A 26,693-nucleotide genomic window follows, 5' to 3' on the forward strand; every position below is an offset into this window, starting at 1 on the left:
TTCCAGTGTTTGACCATTCTCTCTGTAAAGAAATGCTTCCTAATGTCCATCCAGTCTAAACCTCCCAACGCAGCTTTGAACCATTCCAAGTGTCCTACCATTGGATACCAGGGAGAAGAGCTCAGCACCTCCCTCTCCACTTCCTCAGGAAGCTGTAGAGAGCCATGAGGTCACCCTTCAGCCTCCTTTTCTCCAAAGCAGACAAGCCCAAAGTCCTTAGGCACTCCTCATAGGACATGCCTTCCAGCCCTTCCACCAGCTTTATTGCCCTGCTCTGGTCGCATTCCAGGACCTTCACATCCTTCTTAAATTGTGGGGTCCAGCACTGCACACAGTACTCAAGGTGAATCCTCACCAGCACTGAATACAGCAGGATAATCACCACTTCTGAGCGGCTGGTTTTGCTGTGTTTGAAGCACCCTAGGATGCAGTTTGCCCTCTTGGCTGCCAGGGCACACTGCCGACTCCTGTTGAGCCTGCTGCTGACCAGCACCTCCAGATCCCTTTCTGCAGGGCTGCTCTCCACCCAATCCTCTCCCAATTTATAGTTGTGCCTGGCATTACTCCATCCCAGGTGCAGACTCTGGCACTTGGACTTGTTAAATTTCATGCCATTAATGATTGCCCAATGCGCCAATACATCTGATCCCTCTGCAAAGCCTCTTGTCTCTCAAAAGAGTCAACAGCACCTCCTAGTGCAAACGTGCTAATGGTGCGTTCAACTCCATCCAGATTATTTATAAATATATTGAACAGAACTGGCCCTATAATTGAACCCTGAGAAACACTGCTGGTGACTGGTCCCCAGCCAGATGTAGCCCCATTCACTACAACCCTTTGAGCTCTGCTCTTCAGCCACTTCTTCACCCAGCACACCGTGAATCTGCTCATCCCACAGTTGGACAACTTGTCTAAAAGGATGCTATGAGGGACAGCATCAAAAAGCCTTACTAAAATTCAGAAAAACTACATCCATCGCCTTCCCTTCATCCACTAGGCGGGTGACCTTATTGTAGAAGGATATCAAACTAGTTAAACAGGGCTTTCCCTTTGTGATCACCTGTTGACTGTGCCTGATGATTGCATTATTCTTTAAATGACTTTCAATAGTACCCGGTATAAGCTTCTCCATAATTTTTCCAGGAAGTGAGGTTAGACTAACAGGTCTGTAGTTCCCTGGGTCTTCCCTCACATCCTTTTTTGCAGATTGGAATAACATTGGCTAGTTTACAGTCAGCAAGGACCTCCTCAGACTCCCAAGACCTTTGGTAGGTGATGGAGAGGGGTCCTGCCATAACATCTGCTAGCTCCTTCAAAACTGTGAGATGAATGCCATCAGGCCCCATGGACTTGTGAACATTCAGCTGATACAGAGGGTCCCTTACAATTTCAATGTCCACAAATGGAAAGTCACTGTTCCCACACTTGTGGTCCTCTGACTCAGTGGACAAGGCAGCCCAAGCCCTATCAGCATTATTAAAGACTGAGCCAAAATAAGAATTGAATGCTTCTGCTTTTTCTTCATCACTATTAGTCAGATGACCATCTTCAACAAGTATTGGTTCAATGTTTTCTTTAGACCTCCTCTTGCTATTAATATACTTAAAAAAGCCCTTCTTGTTACCTGAAACAACACTGGCCAATTTCAACTATAATTGAGATTTCGCCTTTTGTGTCTTCTCCCTGCACAAATGAACCACAGCTCTGTACTTTTCCTGCAAAGCCTGACCTTGCTTCCAGAGATCATACAGTTTCTATTTCCTCTTGAGCTCCATGAGGAGTTCCCTGTTCAGCCATGCTGGTCTTCTGCCCCACTTGCTTGTCTTATGACACAATGGAATTGCCTGCTTCTATGCTTTTCAAAGGTGATTCTTAAAGACTGACCAGCACTTATGGACTCCTAAGCCCTCAAAAGCAGATTCCCAGGGTACTCTGATAAATAGCTCCTTGAATAGCTTAAAGTTTGCTCTCCTGATGTCCAGGGTAGCAACTCTGCTGTCCTTTTTTTCTTATTACACTGAAAATTTTAAACTCAACCATTTCATGATCACTGTGGCCAAGACAGCCACCTACCATCACATCCCCCACAAGTCTTTCTCTGTTCACAAATAGCAAGTCTAGGAGACCATCTTTCCTAGTTGCTGCTCTCTATGTCATCTTTTCCAACTAAATCTTGAGTTAGCAGATAATTTTCAGTCAAAAAAAGTAATCAGAAAAATAAAAAACTGTAATGATTTTTTTTTGTTTTCAACCCTGATGAAATGAACAATACTGCAGAACATCAGGGTTGAAAATAAGCAGCAATTTGAAATGTGTCTAATGGCCATTTTGGACTGAGCACAGATCAGGAAAAAGAAACTAAGACTGTGAAACTATGTTTATCTCACTGATACTGTGTTTAGAAACAGAGATCATATACTCTAGGGATGAAAACCATATCAGCATCTTGAAAAAAAAACACCCCAAAATGAGTATCTTCGTATCACTGGAAAACTGAAATAAATGTTTGAAATATGTTTATGATTGTGTATATATGTATGTATATACACAACAACAAGGAAATTAAATTACTAGCTAAAGACAAGACAAAGGATAAGTGTGAAAACTTTCTGGTCTACAAAGACCATGAGTTGGCATGATTTGTTTGGGTTTGTACAAGATAAATTATTGTAAAAGCTGCAAATAATAAACTACAGACAGACAACAGACAATCAAGAAAAACTTGAAAATTGTTAGATTGTGTACTTGTGGAACATACTATTGGCTGTGAAAATTCAGATTTAATTCAACCAAAGAAAGATCACAGGTAATCATTTTAACTTGACAATAGAATTTAATCTAACAGATCATTGTAACTTGGCAACAGAATTTAATGTAACAAGTTATTCCAATTCATTTCTATACCTTCTTTATGTCTTGTATTTATGATATAGTTTACCATATAGGAAATGTAGAACTGCTGCAAAATTAGAAACAGAAGATAAAAATAACTCAGTGCTGTACCTGACAAACCACTGGAGTTGTTTGCATCATTTTAGTTCAGCTCTTCTGTAATATTCCAGACAACGTTTGCATCTTAATGCTTAAGTGGATGACCAGAAAGCCAGCGCTGAACAATTCATTAACTTGTGTTTCTTTTCATTTAACTTCATTGAAACATCACTTATCCTTGCAAAAACATACACTGAAACCCTGCCAGAAATGGAATAGGAAAATGCCAAAGTCATCATCCACCAGAAAGACATTTGAAGACAGTGAGAAAATGTCCTTGAGCCTGAACAGAAGACAAGCACATCAATAAGTGTGCAGATAACAAGAGTTATAGAACTTGGTGAACACTATACTATTTTCCTGCAGTAAGCAAAAGCTCTTTTTAAGATGCATAGCGAGGGAGAGAGAGAGAAAAAAAAAAAAAAAGGATCGTCAAGAACGAAATACTACACATTTCAAGAAACATTGACCATTATTTGTGGCCTTTATTGTGCTACCAGGTATTGTGAAGACATCCTTCCTGAAATAACTCACAAACAACCAAAATGCTGTGGGAGGAACGTGTTTCCTGTAAGAATTGCAAAAGATTTCACATAAATTCAAAGTGGAAACAAAGGAGGTTTAAATTGCACAGTGGTCCTCAAGCATGTGAAGCTATAGTCTGTGAAATTCAATCATCTACCCTAACACACTAAGGCCCCACTCCTGCTACCTGGGAAGTCAATGGCAAATTCAGATAGAGTCCAGTGAAAGCTAGGCTTAGAGTCCTCATAAATAAAAGGAAGAAAATTCTAGATTTGATGAACAGCTCCTTGATGGAAACTTCACATATACAATTTTCATGTGTTCACCCAACCTTTGGCTTGACATCACAGTTGCAAATTGTTTTGTAACAAACCAATGATAATTTTAATTCACTAAAATATGTCATTTCTTAAATGAGAAAAAAGTCTTCAGCAATCCCATAAAATAACAAAAATTCCTCTCTAATTTGTTCTGCTGAAAGCCTAGTGCATTAACACCTGTTAAAAGGAAATGTACTAACAGGAGTCCTAAAAAGAAAAAAATAAAAATAAAAACCACATTAAACTGCCACAACAATTATCCTTTTTTATCAATGTTCTTTGTACACAATGATGTAGTTCTGCATAATGCAAATTTTAAGAGACAATATATTTCCAAAAGGCTGTGTTCTGTAATGCAGTGTAAATTTTCCATACAATTCCCTGATGTGGTCTTACATATACATCTGGTAAAACTGGCTTAATAAAATTAAAAATCTTTGCTATGTGGGAAGAATGGATTCTTAACAATTGATTTCAAAGTACCTCAGGGATAATTAGGTGATAACAAAAGCTGAGATATATGAAGAACTAATTATGTCAAACCAATCTCTTGCTTCTTGACACTGTAACCAATATACAACATACTGGATAAGAAGGAAGAAGCAGAAGTGATAAAAACTGCCCTTTTTTCCATTAGTAATGTTTTTAAACAACTAATGGGAAATGTATTTGTATGAAATTACCATCCTGTAAGTGTACAACTAAAAGAAAAAATAAATAGAAGAAAAAATAATAATAAGCTTAGAGTAGATATGACTGGTTCGTTGGTACAGTAGGATTTCAAGTGGAGGTCCCTAAAGAGGCCTGTCTTTTCCTTTATTCTAGTAAACATTTCAATAATGACTTTGATGATAGAATAAGGCAACACTATCTTTAGGGATTGTGTCAGGCACTTACTAATTTATCATCATTTTTCATTTTCAGCAAAAATAATTTATATTTGATATCCAGAAAAAAGTTTTCTTATCAGAAGATTAGTGAACCAGTGAAATAGGTTACCAAGGTGCTTTATCAAATCTCTTAGATTACAAGCTTTAAAATATGTCTTGGACAAATAGCATAAATGTAGTTATGGCACCTCAGCCCAGGGAATGGACAGGATGGCATCTGACAATATGGTCTCTGTGAACACTTCACTCCTGTGGTCCTCATGAGATTCTTTACATAAAAGCACACAGAACATGGTGTCTTTTTAAAGTACAACCAAATGTATTTTAGATATTAGGTAGTGCTAAAGACTAGATGCAAGAAAGTAAAGAAAATCAAAAGGATAAAGTCTAGTGTATTGGCAAACCTATGCGAAATCTATATTTGAAAATGTACTATCGAGCACAATTCACCTGGTTTGCAGGCTGTCAATTTTTTAAATGGTTCTTAATGTTGAGATTTGAGTGAAATTTATGATAAAAAGAACCACTTACATTAATTTCACTGTGTAACTTTACTATCCAGAACTACTCTTACATAAGAGACAATTATTTCTTAAGTCAGTTGTCTAAAGCAATGGAAGCAAAACAGCTGTCATAATGACTGGCATTCTTCTGGCATCCTAAGGAACACACAATTTATGATGTGATAATGGACCAGACAGAAGTCATTGTCATCTCGAACAGCAGATACTTGTTTTCTTGCACTTGGAATGAACTACGAATCTGGCAGCCTTGCTGAAACAGGGAGGTAAAGAGAGGTACCAGCAAAGTCATGGGTTTTGGTCTGCACAGGGCAGAAATTCAAGAGAAATATGCAGCTACATACTGCTGTGCATTCGTGAAGGATGTAGAGTTATTCACAACATGTGAATAGGGAAAATAAAATTTCATTTGCTGTGACAAGATATCTTACTGTGTTTAAAACAGGACATAGTGTACTCCAGCAGTAACAGTGTTTACAAGAATGAATTTATAATTTTTTCTTTCTGATTTCTAGAATTATTGCAAAAGCTTTAATTTCACAATAGTTTTTCAGAGTACCATTATAGGTTTTTTTGTAAAGACAGAAGCAATGAATGAAAATGGCATGGTTGGGTCATTCTCCAAAATTAGTTTAATGCAGCTACTCATTAAACAAGAGTCTTTTTAGCAAATAACTGAGATTTGCTTTGTAGAAAGTTATGGCATTTGCGAGATCCTGAACAATAATTTCAATGAGCATGAGCAAGAAGACTGAATAAAATCCACTGTGTTTTGGCCTGAAATGAATAGAAATTTCCAGTCCAGTGCTTAGGTTTCCTTTGTATTCTTAAGTTCAAGACTCAACCTCAAAGCAAACACAGGGGATGTAAAATCTTTTCAAATGAAACTAAAATAAGTTTCAACCCCCTTCAGATAAATATTGTCAAAATGTGGACAGCTGCTTGGTTTTGTTTATCATTCAAGCTCTTTGGGGAGGTATGTTCTCTAGAATGACAAAGTATAGTAACTTTTCACCTACATTTTGTAAAAATTCCTATATGGTATAGCTTATTTTCAGATTAGAGAATATTAGCTACTGTGAACTCTATGCATCTAATTCATGCATTCATTGTTCTCAACAATTTTATGCTTTTCTATTGTGATTCTTTTGTTTTATATAGATATATTTAGTATTGAAAATATATCTTTTAGATATTAGAAATATTAATAATGCACAGCTTAATGCAAACTGAGTAAACTTCTAACATGTTGCTGAATCTTGGTTGCTCCCATGACTTTCAGCTATTGAACTTCTTGCTTTATCCCATTGTATCTTCGTAACGTACAGCCACTGAGTGACTAATTCATACATTGAATGAGGGTTGCAATAGTCAGATCATATTAATGATATGTTAACTTGTGGGATATAAACTCAGCAGGGTCATTCAGAACTTGACTTCAATGATAATATGCTTGGCTTTTTTGCACAGAAACTTACACAAAACGTAATGAATAATATTGAGCATTGTCACAGTAACACAGAATAGGCCATGTAATATGTTCTTAGTGTATGACAGAGATCAAGGGGCAAACATGGACTGTAGTTGTGGATCTGTATTTACCAAACATATACAATGTGTCTTGCTCAGCCTTCCTCATACTAAAATGATCATGAGAAAAAGAAACTATTAACTAACTCAAACTTTTTATAAAAAGGTTGTTAATGGCCACTTTCATTAAAGATAGAAAACATTTCAAAGATGGGCAACCTTCAAATTCACTGAATTTCCAGTGATCACCTGAGGTTATCCAAAGAACCTCGGGTTATCCAAACAAAAGTTCTTGAGTTTGGAGAACAGCTTTGGAAACTTCATAGAAGAGATACTTTTCCTATGACTTTCCTATGCGTAAGAGTAAAGCAGACTTTTCATGGGGAGAATGAGAGGCTTGTTTTTAAAGACAGTCAAAACCTGAGGATATTTTAAGAATTATTTCCTAAGAAAGTAAGGTTTACACAGGCTGGATGTCCATCTGCACTGTAGTCTGTCAATCCCTACCAAACAACTTTTGCATCCATGGTCCAACCTCATCTAGATTTGACAGATACAGAGGTCTCATAGCTTAAGCTCCTATGTGAAAATCTGCAGCTAACAGGAACAGTAGGAACTCACGTTTACCCTCTAGTCAGGGTAAGACAATAGTTATTATTTGGTTTGCTCTCCTCCTCCCCCGGCACTGTGCAGTTAGCAGGGAGCCTCTCAGCACCAGCCTGACTTGTGGTCAGCAGGTTCCCTGCATAAGGGATGGTGGGCAGGCAGGTATGGTTTAGAGGATGTGCTTGTCAAGAGAAATAGTTGAAAGGAATATGGTTATAGGGAGCTTGGCAGAGAGCTGTTTTATTATGCTAAGAGAAAGTAGAAGGATGTAGTAAGTGAATCAGTAAGAAATCAGATTTCGTTAATTCTCTGAGAAGCTTGCCTATTTCTACAAACTAATTTATGAAGCTAACTGAGCTTCAGCAACAGAGAGGGACATACATGTACATCACAGGAAAATGCATGTATAACATTGTTTGAAATTTTCACACAACTCTAAAACTTGAGTAAATGTATCAGTGGAAATGCATGAATCAGCCAGACCCCCATCTCCCACAGCTCTCAGGATTTGCTGAGGCACTGGCCTTTTTTTATCCCTTATGTGAGTGTATAGGCATTAGCTTCACAAACTTTGCAGACCACAGTCATGACATCGCTTCTTTGCATGCAGAGCGCAATGCCACAGGCCATGAGAGACTCTGGACTCTGTCTTTCTGTCTCTCTTTCTCACTCTCTCCAACCTTGTGTAATGAAAATGGCAGTTCAGCAGTATTTGGAGCCTCTGCAGCCTCTGAAACTGGGAAGATTTTTCCTTACATAAATTGATTTAGAATATTTGGTTACCACACTTATTAGATACCAAAATTACCTATGGAAAACTAAGGTATTTCAACACCTTCTCATCTGCTACACCATGGATTCAGACAGTGCTGAACTGTTGTTATGCCTAATTTTTTTCAGCATTATACTGAGGAATTTGCTTGCAATGATAATGTAATCATTAGCCTATGGGGATTGCTGGATTTCTTGGGTTTTTTAAGTACTCATCCACAGTGAAAAGTGCTTGATATTATTGTACAAACATAAAATAAGACCTCAAATTTGCATTTCACTCCTGTGATCTCTTATCTTTAGAGAAGGATTAAAAGCTAAGCCTCTTTACCAAAATCACCGAACATATTAATTATACACCATATAAATAATTTAATTGCTCACAGAGAATAGACTTTCTGAAAGTTTCATACATACTTCTCTTTATATCATGGAAATTATTGTCAAACTAGAGCAATTTTGCTCTTAATACTAATCTATTCTGCTTAACTGTAATTTATAATATGATAATATACAACAAAAATTGCTCATGCTCCCAATATATAGTAATGGGAAAGTCTATTAAAGGTCCAGAATAGCGAAGAGGTTATGATCCTTATGTGCCTCTTGTTGACAGATAAGGTCAAACCACCAGCTACTTAACTCTGACTCCACTAAAGTCCATGTAGCCTCACCATATACCAGAACTGAGGCATGCTCACAGTGTTAGCTGAGTCACCATAAAAACCTTCCCAACAAAAACTTGGCATAGTGACTTGCCCCTTGCAAGTGTACCCATTAAAACGTAAAAAGAGAGTAACCACCAGATATCTGGAGAGATGTGTTAAATGTATCAGAGTTGGGGGAGTAGAAGGAGATGGAGAAAACATTATGACCTTAATGCTGTAAAGTTAATATTTCTAATGTAACCAGTAGCCTTCAATTGCCCTTAAATCACATGGACATGCTCATACTCATCAGCCATTTTGTAGACATATGATATTTGCCAAAGTAAGCTGCCCAGAATTACTTTCTCAAACCATCCTTTTTACATAAGTGATTATAACTTTGTTGTGTTTTTATTCTCTCTTGTCTTCTGATTTTAACATTCAGAAAAGTTATTTTCTGGAGCCAATTTATTTGTAAACTTTGTCAGAATATGACTTGCATATCTTGAGATTTGTGTATTTCTGTTTTCTGGATTTTTGTTCTTGATTTTTGCAGACTAGAATGACTGCAATTTAAAGGAAAAGTGGCTCAGAGAGGTATCCTGGTCTAAGAAGATTGGAAGCACGCACGCATATTTACAAAACCACAATTGGAAATTCCATCATAAAATCCTTCAGCAGTTAACTAATATACACTGCGTACTTGGCCTCAAAAAGTTTCATTGCTGAATTATGATCACCTTTCTGGTAGATAATATTCTTATTTACCTGTCTCAGCAGAGATTTACGAGCCTGACTGTAACTTTTGTCCTTCTGGCTTTCTTTTGTCTCCACCTGTGCTAGATGACTTTTCCTGAGAGTCTGCCTCACATAGTCATTGTCAATTGAACGAGGCAGAAGAAAAGAGACAGCTGACAGTTAAAGATACTGAGATATATTATTCACGTGATTATGCCAATTTTACAGTAGCATAATGCTATTGACCTCAGTACAATTCATTGTAGCTATTATCTTCAGTGCTATTGTCTTCAGCAGTCCTAGTTTAGAGTGCTGTGAGGTTGAAATGAGGGCAAGTGACAAGTCCTGAAAGAACAGGATGCCTGGATCCTTCTATTTTGTTAACTCATCTATGAAGTGGATATTACAGATATTTATATATAAGTTTTAGCTACCATATGCAAATTCCTTTCATGTTTTCAAACAAAATGTAAGGTTCTTACACAACCCCACAGTCAGAATTTCCTCTCTGAAACTTATCCACAATTGCTTAATTAGGTAGGCAAGTTACATTTAGACATGTAAATAAACATTTTTTTGTAAATATTCCTTGAAAATGGTAAGAACTGAGGATACTATACCTAAGTGCTTTTATGCACATGCTGGTTTCATGACTGGAAAAGCACTGCAGACATGAAAGGGCATATTGTCCTATGGAATTCCGATTGACAATAATGGGCAACCTTCATACAAATAGAGGAGAAACATATTGGTGCATATTCATATAGGTAAATACAAAGAGTGACTGTTTTCCTTTTTCTCCAGAAGTCTTCTGTTCTTTTCAACTGCAGATATTCAGTTTTCTTCTATGAATGTCTCATGAGCTAGAAAGGGCCGTGGCAGGCAAAACAGTAAGATGGAAATTGGCCATGAGCTAATCCCATAGCTGTGTGTCATCTTGACCGAGACATAAGGACACAGTTCTACTCTCCTGAAGCTGTGAAAGAATTGCCTGAATTTTTATCACAAACATGTTACAATCCTGTCCATATTAAATCTCAGATATGCGTATTTTGATTAACCAAAGGCATCTGGCAGATCCAGTCAAAACATTTATTTCCTGCCCCTGACTAAAGCACAATAGCTGTGTAGTACTGAACAGCTGTTGAGCTTTATAAAAAAATGGATGACAGCTGTGTATGTAAACATGTCTCTCTCTTTCATTGGTTACTGAAAGAATAAAGAAAGTGGGATGTAAATATGTGATATGTTATCAATAAACAGCAATTTCCCAATTTTTATTATTCCATTCTTCCCTGTGTTCCTGTCAAAAATGTGAAAATCATCTATCATTTCCTCCAAGCTCAAAAAAATTATAATAAAAAAGAACTGTCCCTAGGAGAAGAGTTGCTAAAAATCACTTGAACATTTTCAAATGATCACCAGAAAAATGAGGTGCTCAAAATACAACAAAGATAATAAACCTTTCCTTTTACAAGACATTTGTAACGGATGTATTCTTATTGTAATTTTTACAAGTATAACTCTCAGTCTCTTCAAGGTTCTCTAGTGATCATGCAATTATTTTCCTTCATGTCATTTTGAATGATTTCCTATCTAGTTTATTGTTAATGCCTTCCCAGAAGTGTGAAGTATGGACTTACAATTTTTCTCTATAAAAATGTAATGGATCTTCTCCTTAGTAACAATTCTCTCCAGTAAATGGCTTAGTGTAGCTGCTGCTTTACTAGAAGACTATATTTTTAAAGCTAAGCATACCTGATTTTGAATTCTGATGCTTTGCATAGTATATGAATGAAAAAACAGAAATCTGATTATCATGCAATATACACAGGATCTAATCCAAATCAATACATCAAAAGACTTCAGAAGAAGTGAGATAAAGTTTTTATTCTAGTCTTTCAGACACTTTATGCAATTTTCCTACTAGATGCCTATGAATTAAAAAAGCTATTTTCTTCATAGTAAGCACAGTATCTATCATGTCAAACAACCCCCTATAATTCTAAACAGCTATGTGTATAGCATTTATTTTTCACACTCATCCCTTGCAACAATGATATAGTTCTATTTTTTGTATTGCTGTGATTTTTGAGAGTGATGCTGATTTGAAAATTATGTTGCCCATTTAGTGGTGAGTAATTTCATTAATATTAGTGTTATATGTGCGCTTATGCTAGCACTTTATAGAGTAAATAAAAAGACAGGACTATGTCCTCTATGGATTTTATGGTCTGGATTTTCCAATATTTTGTGCAACAGAGCAAAGAAAGATAAAAATTGTTACACTGGATAAGACCTGTTATCCGTCTGACACCAGTATCCTGCCTCTGAGATAATTTTCCAGGGTACAAAGGCTCCAATTTAAACATTTTTCATCCATGCTACCTGAACTGGTAAGATATGACTACCTGAGCACTCTTACCAGAACAAACTTCATAATACATCTGTGAGAGAACTGGACCTGAGTCACCAGTTATAAGACAGATCAAAAAACAATCATTCACTCTTATCACATAAGAAAAATTATTTCCATTCATGGCCTGCATAACTTCTTTGCCCAGATCAGCAGGAGTAGGTATATGGGTAGGAAATTAATATATTATAAGAATAAATAATGCTGAGCATATAATAAAATACTATTTTGTAGTTATGATTTTATAAGCATTTAAAGGGCACTTAGGTATTTGATAACCATCTCATCTTTACAGAAGGAGAAAGAAGAACCAGAAAAATGAAATTATTTTTGTCTTAGGCTAAATAATAATACTCCAAGGCTGAAAATAGAATGAAGAGTGGTATGAATTTACAGCACCTTGTAAAGTCATTTATACCAGTGTAGATGTAAGCAATGCAACTTCTTGGAAGTTTTCCATAACTAGTCTGGTCCCATGTAGGTGATATCTCAAGGCAAGATGAAACACACACATTAGCCATGAGAAAATCCTTTTTCATATCACCTGTGCCTGAAATGCAGAACCCCTCTGTTTGCAACCATGCCAATGGTTAGAAGTGGCATTGATAAGGTTAAATGATGCCTTTTGAAATCTTCTTTAGAGTTGAGTGAAGCACTTGGAGATCTTGAGGTACGGGTTTTGAAAGTTTCGGTGTAATGAAAAAGCAGTCAACAGCTTTCCTACCAAAAATATTTCCCAGATTCCTCCTATTGTTTCTCCTAAACTATTATCTTTTTCCTCACCAAGATGCTTCACTCTCAGTCTAATAAACATAAGCCCATCTGAGCAGAGGCTGCTGATTTACATGTTCTTGGGGAACACTGTACCTGGGTAACTACACTCAGCTTGTAAGTAGCATCGCTACTTCTGCAAACTGCATGGGTGAATTTAATGAGTGCTACTGAATAGCTGGCAAGAAAATAATTTTGATGGCAAGCTCAAAACTGGGACTAAACCAAAAATTTTACTCATTTGAATAGTCCTGTTGACTTCAGTGACCAAGTAATATTTACAGAATTGCTACCCTGAAGAACTGATAGTCTTAACATTTTAAGCATTCTACTCACTGCATTAGTTGATTATTGTTTTTTTAAGAGAGCATTTTTTTTCCTCATTATTTTTTAGACTCTCCGTACCATCAGCAAGCAAAATCAATGAGCCTTTTGACTGGGCTTTAAAAAATGGAAAGGGGACATGTGATAACAGTCCAAATTCTAACAATATGCCTGTATATGTATATGTCATTGCTTTTAGATTAGGTGCAATCCCCCTGTCACAGCTCTGTATTCACTTTTAATGCTAGGATAAAAATCATACAAATCATACATTTGGTCACCCATGACAAACCATACTTGTTAGTTCTATTGTGGTTTGGTTTTTTGTTTGTTTTTTTTTTTTTCTTTCCCCTCCTCGTCTGCATAAGAGGTAAGATGCTGTCAAATAGACCAGAGCTGCAATTATTTTAGTAAACGGAATCAAATGTTGATCTCAATGCATGTTTGATATCCGGAAAGTTCAGAATTTTTGTTATTGCTTTTGCTTCATAAATCTCATTCCTATGTATGCTTAGTTGTGGGCATAAGATACTGTTAGCTACAATTCAGCGAAATTTTCCAGGATACAATAACACTGAACTCTCTCATTCAATAACTGCATCCAATTTATTCTTGGATAATGAAAACGTCTTTTATGATTCATTACAACTTTCCTTTGTTCTTTATATGATATCAAACGACTAGATGGAAATTATCTGAAACTATCTCCTGCCAGCAACTTGGCGATCACTGAGAAAAGGCAAGAAGATCTAATGCACAACCTGTATAGTAGGTCTCTGAAGCTATTCCTATGTAACTCTGGCAGCATAAGATTATTAAAATACAAAATAATTAATGTTTATAATATGAATTAAATTTAGCAATGTGAGATGTAAACTTTAAGATTAATTGAAATCTCACTGATTAGAGTAGGCTTCATCAGGACCCTCATAGACAGAGAAGTAAAGGACTGACTGAACTGAATTAAAAAAACCCACAAAAACCCAAAACCAACACCGGGAACTGTACATATCCATAAAGATCTGTTAAGTTATGTCAGTCAATTTACAGTGTCAGACATCAGTAAAACTGATTGGGGATTTTCCACTTAAATATTATTTAGTGGGAAGTGTACTTCCTAAAAATAATTTTCTTCACAAGATAATAAAATATTCCAAATATCAAATCAATTCAAAATTGATTGAAAAGCAGGATTAATGGTGCGGGGTTTTGGAATTTTGACTTAAAATATTTAAATTTCTTGAACCAAACAAAAAATTCTGAATCTGTTCAGTCTTAAACTGCGCCTGCTCATTACGCCACAGTATCTCATATATGTTGTAATCTGGGTTCATGCCTCTGCTTCTCTTCAGAGCCAGGACTCTTCTGCAAATGAACGACATGTTTTTCTGTTTGCTACTTCATAGGAATCACATGTGCAGAGCTGTACCTGGGATCTTTATTGAGACCAGCATCTGTGAGGATTGTATCAGTTCTTTGGGGACAGTGTTGTGAATATGTCAGTGATTTTTGAGGTGCAATGCAGCTTAACATGCTGTGCAGCAAAGTCAAAACCATCATCATTGACAATTGCTTGAGTTAAATGGTAAAAGTGATTAGCCACAAAAAATTTGCAGATAAATAGTCTTACCAAGGCAGTATAAGTCAAATTCTCTTTGGAGTGAGTATCAAATTCCTGTCTGATAGATTTAAAAGTGCAGTATTGAAAGTATTTCGAAAGCTGTTAAACATGAATAAGATTTTTCTGATGCACTTTGGGGTGTAATTTGCGTTGCTTTTAAAACCTGATTTTTTTAATGAACCTGAACTTCTAATAAGAGGGACCTCAGAAGGGAATTAGACTTTGAATGAGTTGACTGCATGAAGCAGTTCTCAGTCTAGAAAGAACCAAAGAAACGTGCTGCTGTGGAGACACAGGTTTTGCTGAAATCAGTAGCAGAGTTACTTTGTATTTCGGTTGAGTCAGGATTTCACCCTGTGTTTTTATTGCCTCTCTTCTAAACACAGTCTGGAAGACTATGGTAAATAATTGTCGTAACTGCCAGGAAGAGAAACTAGAGTAAGCACTGAACCTAAGAGCACATATATTCTCCAAAATGGTCCTTGCACATAAAAATGTCTAATAAAATCTCTTGGAAGTGCTCAACAGTGCAACTGGATCCTGATGCATTTTTCATAAATAATGAGCATCACGGAAGAAGAGAATTCAGACGTTAAGTTAAAACCAAAGACAAAAGGCTTTACAAAAGGAGTAAAGTCTCACAGTGGCTCTGTCCAAACATTTCTTTGGAACCTGATCTTGCATTCTTTATGCACAAGAAGCTCTCAGTAATCTCAGCAGAAGCTTGGCAGTTGGGAGTGCAAGGAATGTGGGACTGTGCCCTGGAGTGATAAGCTTAAAATAATCATGGCTTCATTCTTCAAACTTAGTCAAAACTCCTCAGATGTTCGAAAGTCAGATACCAGTATTAAGACCAAATAAATCTTCATTTTGTCATTTAGAAATCCAGAAGTTTTCCTAGTATGTCACCAACTGCCTATGACTACTTCTAAAATGAAGCACAAGACTTCACACTCACATTTCTCTAATAATGAAGACTCCAAATTCTTTAGCCCCAGCTGTGGTATTCCACTTGGAGCATATGCATCATATTCTTGGTACTGCTTTGATCTGTGACCAGTTATATCCTGGGCCAATCCCTTATGTAATCTGGACCCATGAGGAGGCTAAGATAATAAATGTACAGTATGTCTCCTTGTGTGTAATCTCACGTAGTAATGGTAGAAGGATTTTTAGTTACGCCAAATATTCATAACAGCCAAGAAAGCATTACGGAAGCTGAACTGCCATCTAAGTCTAACACACAAAGTCCAGGCCTTGCAGAAAGGACATCCTGTGCCACATGCATCACATTAGAGAAGGTCCATATCCATGACCAGGGAAGAGGTTTTTAAGATGTTCTTGTGACAATGAGAATGTCCAAATTGAAATAATTTACAATTTTGAAAAACAGTTGCAGATTTTCTCCCTTTTAGTTTTAGGCATGTGCATATTGATAGCAGACACTCTGGATATCACAGCTTCTACTGCTGGAGCTAACAATTCCTCAAGGTATTCTGGAAGCACCAGTATCTTCAGTATCTTTATTTTCTGATTTTTTTTTCATTTTCAAATAAATTTTTGGAGGCATATACAATCTGCTAAAGACAGGATGAGGAAATACTCAGAAAAACAACAATTTCTCCCTATTCATAGGCAAAATAAAGTATAAATACAGCAACACAAATACAGCAGTCTTATATCAAATGAACCATGTAATGGCTTTGAATAGAATGCATATTTGAATGAAGTGTCTGGTAATTGGTTATAGAAATGAGTACATCTAACCTGTTTCAACCTTGTATGACTGATATAACCAATTTTAAGCCAGGCAGGTGTATTGGGTCTGGCTGAGATGGAGCTAATTCTCCCCACAGCAGTCCTCATGGTGCTGTGCTGTGTATTGGTAGCTAGCAAACTGTTCATAACACACCAGTGTTTTGGCTACTACTGAGCAGTGCCAGCATACATCAAGGCTGTCTTTCCAACATTTCTTTTTCCCCAGCAGCAGGCTGGGGGTGGGCAAGATCTTGGGAGGGGACACAGCCAGGACAGCTGACCCAAAGTGACCAAAGGGATATTCCATACCATATGACGTCTGCTCAGCAATAAGGAACTGAGAATAGGGGGAGGAACAGGGCGGGGGCATTCGTTTTGTTTTTTTTTTTTCACAGTGTTTGTCTTCCGGAGTAAGGGGCACGCATACTGAAGCCCTACTTCCCAGGAAGTGGCCAGACATCGCCTGCTGATGGGAAGTACAGAATAATCTTTGCTTTTTGCTTTGGTTCCGCGTGCGGCTTTTTGCTTTAAAACTGCCTTTATCTCGACCCATGAGTTTGGGGTTGTTTTTCCATCTTCCTTTCTCCCCTCCCTGCATTACTGAAGAGGAGAGTGATAGAGCGGCTCTGGTGGGCACCTCGCCCCCAGCCAGGGTCAGCCCACCACAGCAGGTTAACACATAATTGCCAGGATACAAAGCTGAGAAATTAAAATGCCAGGGAGAATTTCATTTTAGTTTGTTTGACAACTGTGTTCTTTTGTAGCTAGAATACAAGCCATAGAAAACTAACTCATTTTATGTGATGCATCAGACATAAGACTATGTGATATATCTTACACATGAATGTAAAAGTAAATTGTACTTTTGTTGACAGATGACCTTAATTCAATTCTCCTAGTACATTCAACTTACATGCAGCATTTTTAAAAATATGCTAAATTCTGATACAATACCTAGTGAATATTGATCCTCCACGATCACAGAGAAGCAATGTGTCATTGCTGTAGTTATAGAGGGGGGTAAAAGACAACCACCTCTAAGCCACTATAAGACTCATAATATACATGTCATTGATTTTCTAGTAATAAAGCATTTCCTTCCAAGGAACATGGAAGTTTACATCCTTTATCCAGCTTCTGGGTAATGGCTGCATCCTTATACCATCCCACTCCTTCTCCTAAGAGTTTGGTTAATCAATGTGTTTTGTAATAGAATTTCTCTACTACATCTGAAAGATGTCAGTATTGCATGAAGTCATATTGGGGAGGTCCCTTTCAAAAGCCTCTGCAGCTGTTCCTGAAATTAGGTCATGTCTGACCTCTCAAATTCTTTGCCTGAAATCAGTATGGCTTCTTTTGGTGTAAGATACTACTCACCATAAGTAGATCTTCATGGACATGAAGAGACCAGACAGAATTCAAAGAGGAGTAGTATATTGTATTGAATATATATTAGATTTTATTTCTATGGCATACCTGGGTGTTGCTCCCCAACGTTTATGCTTTACAACATCAATTTTCTGTGATGTAAGGTATTCTCAGAATGAAACTATGGTTTGAACATTTTCATCATGGCTGTATTTTTGCCAATATCATTAATGAACTGTTATTTTGTAGCTGGTGGCAATGGTGCAGCCACACATAAAAAATAATAAGCTGGCCAGCTAGGCTACCAAACAGATTTTACAAGACGACTTTTCTGTGCATTAGGCTTTTGTTATATGTAGTAATATTAGATATAGTAACAGGAAACAATGCCAAAGTTTATCAAAAAGCATGAATCATGACAGTGAAATACCTACATGGAAAACAGTGTCCATAAAAACCAGTTTTCCTCTGCTCCTGGAAGAAAAGAGCTAAAACCTGTTAAGGCATGAGCAATGTCAGATAAATAAGCAAATGCTGTTCACTTAGTAATGCTGATGCATTCAACGGAGGGGCTTTGCTAACTTCTCTGATGGAAGACTCCTTCTGCCAAGTGGCACAATCAAGACTACTCTGAAACGCTGCTGTGAAATAACAATCTAAAACATACAGTGGGGTTGTTTCTGTGGTACTGTACGCCATACAAAGATATAAGTACAGATGGCAAAGTAAGAGGTATCAAATAAGCTCTCTCCAAAGCTGAACAACCTGAGATGATATTCTGTGCAGCACTGCATTACAGTTGGAAATACAATGAATAGGATAAGGAGTTTTTTATCACAAGGTGACCATTTCAAATCAAGTCCAACTTGGCAGACCATGACCGAAACCCACTATGATCTAAAAGTACTTGATATGAAAAAATTTAGCAATTTCAATCTATGACCTAATGGATATTCATATATAAAACTTCTGTTCAACTGGCACTAACTAAATCCCTGCTATACTAATGCAGCAGCACAGATTGAAGCATGTGAAAAATTGCTCCTGGTGATGATCCCACTGGAAAAGTATAAGGCGTTACATCCACAGGTTTTTTTTGATGTCCTCAAAGGCTGAAGCAACACAGGTTATCAGGCATTGTTTGAAAGGAAGAACTCTGACAAATTTGAGAGGGGAAAAAAAAAAAGTAGAAATAGTCTTTAAGATATTTTTTAAAATCAAACTTCTATGAATCTTTACAGCAAAAACACTAGAAGAAATGATAAGCCTTAGGCTTTTCTGCAATGATCTTGCTTACAGTGTCTTTTATATTCATTGCATTCTGCTTTCACATCAATGGTGCAGGAACAAGCAATGTACCGTGTTTTATTGTGTCTTATTGTGCCAGCATTATGAAATATAAGCAAGCTGAATGAAAGGCACTGTCAAACATATTTTTGTGTTACAAATTCATGACTTTGACAAAATATTGCAATCTGCAAGTCTTAAACAGCTACATGTAGCAAATGGAGTTTTAATTAAAAGAGAGTCAGAGGCTGAAAATGATGCCCGCAGATAATGGTTGTAAGAGGGCACTTATTAATAACTTAAGTCAAATCTTGATAAGTGACATGCTTCTTCACCTTGAAGGATACGTTCACCTACTGAGAGCATATCGCCTGTGAGGTTGCCTGCAAGGCAGAAGGTCAGCATCATTTCCTGGATATGTTCTTGCTTCCCCAAAAGAGCACACTGAAGGATTTAGCGCCACAGGAATTGCCAGACTTTTTACACTGTGGGGCACTCAAGCACATCAAGCCCTTTAGGAAACCCTCTAATTGGGCTTCCTACCTGCAAGGCTCTAACTCTAGAGCATAACTTGCTACCAATGTCATGGAGCATGGATTGCTAGCTACAGAGAATCAAGCTTATCGAGCCTTATGAAGCTCTAAATAATTATTTTGTAACTAAATCAAAAGATTGGGACTTATTTTAAAGACAATCGATCAAAAAAAGGAGGAAAGCTGCATTAAGATATAACCTGTATCAGGAAATAAGAACATCCTGATTATTCATCCAAGGGGTTCAGGTGATTTTTCAGTCAGATGCTTAACCTATGCAATGTTATATGTATAACATTGCTTATGGCCCTTATAAATGTTCATTTAATGGCCTTTGATTAATTCCTACCCTTCCCCAGTCAATTGGGCTTCACAGCTCTGGATCGGGAAGGTGTTCTATGGAGCTATACAGCAACATTTTTTATTAGTGAGAAGTATATAATTAATTGGTCTTCTGAATCTTTTTGGTGGAGAAAAGATGATGGTGTTTGTAAACCTTTTTTCAGTGATGCTACTTTTTTTTTTTTACGTGATGTCAGTAAAAAAATATGTTCGAAGGTAGTAGAAAAAAATGTTAATTAGCACTGAAAAAACCCTTCCTTATGGGCCAGAAAAAGCCTAAGAGATAAAGGCCTTGTGAGATAAAGAAGTCATCAAATAATCACAGGTGGGATTGATCACCCAGTTGCACAGGCAGTAGAGTCTTACTGCAGGAAAAGCCACAGTGCAGAGGTGATTCTTTGGATTGAGGCACTGCAGTTGGTTGGATACTGTGGCAGTTTCTTATTAGGGTACATACACATAAAATAAAAACATATTTTTTAACACATGTTAATAGTAAACTGTATTTAATAGTTTCTGCTGGCATTTGTCCCTTCTTCTCTTTAATCCTTTTGTTTCATACTCACTGTGTATTTGGGTTTTATTTAGCCAGTTCAATGCTCCATTTTTTACCCTTTAGAACAGTTAGTGAAAAAAAATCTAGAAGTGAACCTATTATTCTTTCTCTTTCCAAATTAAAATACTCAAATCCATACTAATGAAGTGGGTTGTCAAGAAATCTGTCTATCCTGTTTGTGACACTGGACAGTTGCCTAGATATCATGCTGAGCCAGGGACATCCAGGCTCAGAGTTAGAGCAAGCCATGGGGCAAGATGGAAGGGAGATGATCGTCTCTGCAATCTATAGAAGACCTGGAGTACAAGCTAAATGGAGGAGTTCAGCTGTAAGGGACATGGTAGTACTGAAATACTGGTCAGGGGGGGGAAAAAAAAAAAAAAAAAAAAAACCAAAACGGACAAACCACAACAAACAACTCCAAAACAAACAAAACAAAAAAAACCACAACAAAACTATGCTTACCAGGCAGCAACTTTCAGGAGACCTGATAAACATGCAAGTAGTGTTACTACTGCATGCGGCTTGCCACAAAGGTGGATAAGAAGTGTTGTGGGACTTGCAAGGGTAGGAGACCTTTTTATTGGACTATACAATAAGAAGTTGGCTTTTTCTTGGTTGACTGAAAAAAACAAATTGGTTTTGTATATATCCGAAATATGGAAAACAGCGTAGTTGAAAGATACCCAAGTTAATGTTATATGAGCTAGTCTGGGTAATGAGAGCTGCATAGCCATGACAAAAGGGAGATCAAGAAGATTAATTTACCTTGATCTTGGCGAGGACTCCCAGTATCCAAGACAGCTCATTTAAAACTCAGGTACGGCTACAGTATGCTTCAGTCTGCAGTGTAGACACTTTTCTGATGTTACTTTAATGAAGGATAGAAAATGGGATTGCTATTGAACTTACATGATCTAGTTAATTGTGCAGTGGCGGATTCTCCATCTTGCAGAAGTTGCAGTTCAGAATTAGACAAGTCTGTATTAGTTTAGACATCTATTCATGTTTCTGGGTTTTTTTTGTTGTTGTTTGTTTGTTTGTTTGTTTGTTTTAATTCCCTGTCTAAGTAAATCTGTTCTTTCCAACAATTGCCAGATACTACAACAATTCCCTGTTGCTCATCACATTTTTCCTTGCCCATCTTTGATGACATTGTGGTGTACCCATCAGAAAACAGTGATTTGCTTTATCAGACTAGGAACATGTTACTAGAGGGAAAGATAAAGAAAATTCACTTTTAAGCTGATGGTACCTATTCTGAAAATCAGAGCAATTGTAAAGATGAGAGTTCAAATACATGAAAGGACCTCAGTACATAAGTTCAATAACACTCCTCAAAAATCCTGCTAAATTTACAATGATCCATGCACCTAAGGTTTTCTTCCATTTAGTTTCCCTGTGGGGTCTGATCCAGCAGGCAGACTCAGTGCCCTCCTGGTGGGCACTTATGAGAGTGAGCATCACAAGAAGCACAGTAACCATTCAAGAAAACAGGAAAAGATGTTATATATGTACATATATACACATGTATGTGTGCATAAACACATAAACACATACATACACATCAGTGAAATGACTAGTTATTTCTCCAGAAAAGGGCAGAAAATATGTCTATATTTTACTTTATACTGTTGTTAGGTTAAAGGAAAAAAAAATCCACAAAACCACAACGCACATTTTGGTGTAACATGCATGTCTTGTCTCCTAGTCAGCTCTAGAATATCATCTTCTCCTCTTTTCACTTTTCCTAGCCAATGAGTCTTAGTTGTTTTGGTATACAGGAGAGCTTCAAGGCTGAACAGGGCATAAACCCCAGGTCCTATCTCTTTGTACTAACCACAAAGAATTTTAGAAAGGTAACCACAGCATTGTGGTGCCAGCTGTGATATTAAAAAAGCAGGAGCTTAGCTAAGCCTTTAAAAGAACTGATGTGAGTGTTCAAATGCAGAAAAGGGCTTTAGATGCTAAATGTACCTTCAAACATATGCATTGAAGGGGATGCTTAAGTGACTCATCAGAGCTGCGGATCTCGTTCCAGAAGCCAGACATATGCAGTGACACTTGATTCCCATAGTGGACCAAACTGTCTTTTTGGACTGAAGAAGAGAGGTAAGGAAGGCGGGTGGGGGAAAGGATTATTACTTTCAGTTCTTTTTGAGAAATGACACTTTTTGGCTTATGGTATCACTAAGCAGAGAATACAATAATAGAAAACCTAACAACATAAATATTCACTCAGACTAATAAATTAGGCACCACAATTGCATGGTGTTGGTATCAAATACTTTCTGTCATCAAATTTCAAAAGAACTTTTATCTTGTTTCTGTACAAGAATAAGGAATTGCAAAGAGCATAAATATTTTAAACTGCTTATAATTAAAACTTCATGTGTTTGGCATGAAACCACTCTAGCAAAGAAGGCCAACTGTGTATTGGTTGTACTGACAATGTGTCCCCCTTTCATGTTAACAGCTAGGCAGTAAACATTGTGTGGCACTGCTTTGCCACAAAAAATAGTCACAGCATGCTTGTGTTAGTAATGAAATCTTGTTATTTATACTGCAGCATTGATATTAAAAGCAAAATGTGAAATGTTTGTCGAGGTCTGTCCTCCCTCTTCCTCCCTCCCCTCATTTTTTGTGTCTGTTTTTTTCATTTGAGAATAGCCAAATTCTGTGAAGGAAGCAGTAAAATGCCCTACCTGACTGATGGTATCAGAGAGATACTCTGCATGAGGGAAGGAATAAAGGGCTGAAATCACAGAGGGAATTAAATGATGCTGTAATGAAGATGCACTGTAATATGAAAGAATCAGCCTGATGGAGTTCTCATTTAATTTAAACAGCACAGGACAAATTTTGCTCTCAATTACATCAATCCAATACTAATTAAATTAATAGGACAAAGCAGAACTCCACTCTTTATCCCTCCTGGAAGAAAGAATAGCAATTGGAGGGAAAAAAACCCAAAACCAACAACCAAGCAACATATTATTTTTGTTGAATAATAGATTTAAAATCAAATATCAAGTGGCCTTGGGAGACTTTGTGCCACTTAAATGCCAGTCCCTGCAGCAGGCTTTCTGGGTGTTGGAGCTGCTGGTTTATCAGTTCCGGAACAAGAAGGACTGCATATCCTTCCACCTAAGGGACCACATGCATATACTCATGACCTGTTCCACTGTCCGGCAGCATCAATTACAGATATGCTATTTACCCAAAATGAAGACTGGAATATTTTCATTGACCTCAGGGAAGGCATCTTTCCAGTCTTTTTTTTTCACAGTACCTGAGCCAAATTTGCACCAAAGTCACATAGGCAGCAGGTCTCAGTGGCTCCATTTTCTTAATTGTAATAATAGTTAGGGATTCCTTAGTTACTGGTCTCATTTGGATTACAAACCCACCTCATTCTAAGCCTCTAGCCGTAATTTCCATCTCTACCCTGCCATGCATTTCTTCTTTCCAGCCTTTAAAACCAATCTCAATATTTATAACAACTAGCTGCTAACACAATTGCATCCATCCACTCTTGCTCAAAGGCAACCAGTGGACCAGTATTTTTTCTCCTGTCCCTGTTCACTGTTAATTACAAAACTCCTCTTCTATAGGCTAAATCATTCCTAATTGCACTGAGCCAAGGTCCATTCAATTTGCAGAGCTGCGTGCAGCCATTTTATTATTTTTACTAGGGCAATTATTTTATTTCATCTACACAGTGAGCCAAGGTTAAGGTCAATGGTATACAATTTGCTTCTACTCCAGTTTAATAAGGTCAAATACATAATGATTCTGTGGTATATTGTCATAAATTCATTTTCCACAATAAAGTTAAACTGATTAGGATAATGCAGCATACCAGTTTTGCACACTTTGCTCATATCTAAAATTAGTTTGTGCAGTCAAGTTATAAGTCCGGACTGTATTGTTGTGTTCATATCCACCATATATTCTCGGAGAGTGAATCTAGGCTTCACTTCTATGTTGCAAAGTATTTTCAGCACAATCACAGCTCAAATGAAAAAGGAAGGTGTTATCATTTTACCACATCAAATCAGTAAAATTAAACAAACCATGGTACAACCACTACCTTAATCCAATGAAATTGCATCCCATAATATCTTTGTAATTAAAAGAGTCATGATGTTTCTTTGTGGACTTTAGTTCTAAAGAATGTATAATTTTACTTTAACATTTATTAAGGAGTAAAAGATAGAAATTTTATAACTTTAAATTTTTTCTGAGAAACTGAAACTTAGCTGTTTCAGTATTAAAATAAAATCAGCACCAATGTTCTACAGTTTGAAAAGCAATACTTTAACAATATGTTCTTTTACTCTGAAGACAATATCCTGCATATGTGATTTGGAAATATACGGTATCATTAACTTGTATACACATAATACATTATGCTTTCACAGAAATTGTCGTGGTGAATGCAATGAATGCATGTGAACAATAGACACCTAGAGCCATTCACTGTCATTATCCATGATGAAGTACCCACTGATGCTAAACTAATCAAATCATTGCATTTGCTGAATATTCTTAACCCTTTCATTTTGCAAACAAGATTGCCTTCTGTTTTGATACTGAGTGCTCTTTGATCATTCTAGTTTATCTCTTGGAGTGTTTCCTTGTCCAATTCCTCTAAAAGGAGTTAAATTATGTTAAAAATATTTTATTAGTTGTTTTATTTCATATTCATTGTTTTATTGTAGATGTATCCAATGTCCCTAAGTTAACTCCTTTTATATTTTTTGCCATGCATGGTTTATCTGGGATTACATGATTGAGAATTGCTATAAATCTGTTCTGTGAGCTAGAGATTTTCCTGAAATGGCATATAACGAAGCAGAATTTTCACACAGTTGTAAGGCACTTCACTATGTTTGAATACACATAAAAATGAATTACATTGGATTTTGAACTACTGACATTTTACAGAGGATGGTTCAGACTGACTCCATTTATATTTTAATTCTGTTGTATATAATACTTTTAAAAAATGCATTGGAAAAAGCTTGATGTCCAGATTTACTAAAGGAGACTTGAACTTGTTCATGTTTTCTAAAATGAACTCAGTTTTGTGAACATCTACAAATCTCTCTTCTTCCTTCTGCTCAGTGGCCCAACTTATAAACAATGCAGCAAATTGCCATTTTGCAATACTAAATCCACAGATGGTAAAATAGGTTCGCATAGACCATTTTCCTGGTGACAGCAAAGTTAACAGGATTTGACTCCTCTCAGCCTATATTCCCCACAGCTGCTTCAGCTGATCCATAGTGACCTGAAGTCACTGTGGCATCAGAGACTTGGATCTCATGGAAGTATCATAGGCTCAAAATACAACTGTTAAAACCTTCCCAATTATGAAAAAAACAAAACCAAACCCAGTACATAATTGCACATAGTATTGGGTTACTTAATTGAAAATACCTCTTCATCTTCTCCCTTCAATTAGAGTAAACTATGAGCTTCTTCAGTATACTGTTCAGAAATAAGCTCTGGCCCATGACAGACCTTCATAGATATCAGTGCTGAATTCATACTTAACCATAATATTTAGACAATGTTAATACAAGAAAATTTTGTCTAATTCTGCTTTTTTTTGATCAGGAAACAAACTGCTAATAATACTGATACTGATTGCCTTTGTTTCCTACAGTCCATGGACAAACCTCTTGGATTTTTAGAAAGATATGTACCTGAGCTGGAAAAGTACAATTTTCAAGAAAAACCCCACCCATCAAACATATTGAATATCTCCTTTAAAAAATATAAAAGCTGCTTGGGAGACAACTACATTCACTAGATTTTCAGCATTTCAGTATTAATACTTAAGACATTAAAATACTAAACTTCATGGGCTTCATGTGAAAAGTCAAACTGCTTCATTAGGAAAATAGAACAATCTGATTTTTCAGAACTTTTGGGAGAATTGAGATTCAGAGTGAACAATCACATAAAACAAACTGGAATGAATAAACGTTTTCTGTCTTACTATATTGGAGGGATATTTTTCCAATAAATGTTCATCCAGCATTAATACAGCATTCTTTCATTTTTGACTCTCGGGTCCTGCAGTGCATTTATGATTTTTTTGCTTTCAAATTCTTCTTATAAAATATCAAATCATGTGAAAGAATACTCCCCACCCCAATTCAGAAGC

This window comes from Balearica regulorum, chromosome 11, assembly GCF_011004875.1.
Source record: "Balearica regulorum gibbericeps isolate bBalReg1 chromosome 11, bBalReg1.pri, whole genome shotgun sequence".
In the NCBI taxonomy this organism is placed as follows: Eukaryota; Metazoa; Chordata; class Aves; order Gruiformes; family Gruidae; genus Balearica; species Balearica regulorum.